The sequence below is a fragment of the Barbus barbus genome (genome assembly GCF_936440315.1).
Source record: "Barbus barbus genome assembly, chromosome: 41".
In the NCBI taxonomy this organism is placed as follows: Eukaryota; Metazoa; Chordata; class Actinopteri; order Cypriniformes; family Cyprinidae; genus Barbus; species Barbus barbus.
This window is the reverse complement of record NC_136719.1, coordinates 2,827,201-2,830,246: the sequence shown is the minus strand read 5'-3', so window position 1 is coordinate 2,830,246 and position 3,046 is coordinate 2,827,201.

The window sequence follows — 3,046 nt, the reverse complement described above, 5'->3', positions numbered from 1 at the left end:
AGCGGCAGCGTCACGTGACCGGCTGCGTCAGCGACGTCCGAGGCGTGGTCTACTCCCACTCTGCTTGGTTTCGGAGAGATATTTTGTTTGGTTTTGTGGATACAGATAAAAATAAAGAGAAAGAGTTTTATCTCATAAATCTATTACTTCTCCTAGCCACATACCATATCCACAACAATATTTTGAAACGCTCTCAGTATCAGAAAACACTAACTTGTGCCTTTTTCAGTATTCCCCTGTAAAATTATTACATTTTATTGTATTTATTTATTTAGTCATTAGCTTACTTGATTTTATATTATCTGTTTTTTTTTTTTGTATTACTTTATTCAGGTTATAATTGGTTATTTTTCTTGTTGCTATGTTGTATTGTATTTACATTTGATATATCACTGTTTAATACAAAATAATATAGTGAGTAATTAACAGAGTTGCAAACTTAGCAAATTACTCTTGCACCTAGCAACAAATTTAGCCTTTTTTTGCATTTTTTGGCAACTTTTGATACGTGACTTTGATAAGATAATAAAAAGGCACACGTTTTCCATCCAAATTACACAAAAAGAGCAAACCAAAAGTACCTAGAAGTGCACACAACACGTGAATTGAGTTAGCTGCTGTTTGTAATAGTTTCATTTAATACTAATAATGAAATAATTAACTGTTCAGTTGTGATACACTTTGTTAGAAGCGTGTACCTGCGATTGTTGATGATATTCATTTTCCAGGACATTATCCATTATCGATTGTAACCCTGTAATCCGAAAACACAATGTGAATTTAAAATCCAAAGTGCACATGCACAGCAGTGAACACACACACACACACAGCAGTGAACACACACACACAGCAGTGAACACACACACACACACACACACACACAGCATTGAACACACACACACACACACACACACACACACAAGCAGTGAACACACACACACAGCAGTGAACACACACACACACACACACACACACAAGCAGTGAACACACACACACAGCAGTGAACACACACACACACAGCAGTGAACACACACACACACACACACAGCAGTGAACACACACACACACAGCAGTGAACACACACACACACACACAGCAGTGAACACACACACACACACAGCAGTGAACACACACACACACACACAGCAGTGAACACACACACACACACACACACAGCAGTGAACACACACACACACACACAGCAGTGAACACACACACACAGCAGTGAACACACACACACACACACACACACACACACACACACACAGCAGTGAACACACACACACAGCAGTGAACACACACACACACACACAGCAGTGAACACACACACACACACACACACACAGCAGTGAACACACACACACACACACACACACACACACAGCAGTGAACACACACACACACACACACACACACAGCAGTGAACACACACACACAGCAGTGAACACACACACACACACAGCAGTGAACACACACACACACACAGCAGTGAACACACACACACACAGCATTGAACACACACACACACAGCATTGAACACACACACACAGCAGTGAACACACACACACAGCAGTGAACACACACACACACACACAGCATTGAACACACACACACAGCATTGAACACACACACACACAGCAGTGAACACACACACACAGCAGTGAACACACACACACAGCATTGAACACACACACACACAGCATTGAACACACACACACACAGCAGTGAACACACACACACACACACACACAGCATTGAAAACACACACACAGCATTGAACACACACACACACACAGCAGTGAACACACACACACAGCAGTGAACACACACACAGCACTGAACACACACACAGCATTGAACACACACACACAGCAGTGAACACACACACACACACACAGCAGTGAACACACACACAGCATTGAACACACACACAGCAGTGAACACACACACAGCATTGAACACACACACAACAGTGAACACACACACAGCAGTGAACACACACACACAGCATTGAACACACACACACACAGCAGTGAACACACACACACACACACAGCAGTGAACACACACACAGCATTGAACACACACACAGCAGTGAACACACACACAGCATTGAACACACACACAACAGTGAACACACACACAGCAGTGAACACACACACACAGCATTGAACACACACACACACAGCAGTGAACACACACACACACACAGCAGTGAACACACACAGCATTGAACACACACACACACACACACACACACACACACACATCATTGAACACACACACACACACACACACACACACACACACACAGCAGTGAACACACACACAGCACTGAACACACACACAGCATTGAACACACACACACACACACACACACACACAGCATTGAACACACAAACAGCAGTAAACACACACACACACACACACACACACACACACACACACACAGCATTGAACACACACACACACACACACACACACACAGCATTGAACACACACACACACACAGCATTGAACACACAAACAGCAGTGAACACACACACACACACACACACAGCATTGAACACACACACACACACACACACAGAATTGAACACACACACACAGCAGTGAACACACACACACACAGCATTGAACACACACAGACACACACAGCATTGAACACACACACACACACACACACACACACACAGCATTGAACACACACACACACACACACACAGCATTGAACACACACACAGCATTGAACACACACACACAGCAGTGAACACACACACACACACAGCATTGAACACACACACACAGCAGTGAACACACACACAACAGTGAGCACACACACAGCAGTGAACACACACACAGCATTGAGCACACACACACAGCAGTGAACACACACACAGCAGTGAACACACACACAGCATTGAGCACACACACACAGCAGTGAACACACACACAGCAGTGAACACACACACAGCAGTGAACACACACACAGCATTGAGCACACACACACAGCAGTGAACACACACACACAGCAGTGAACAAACAC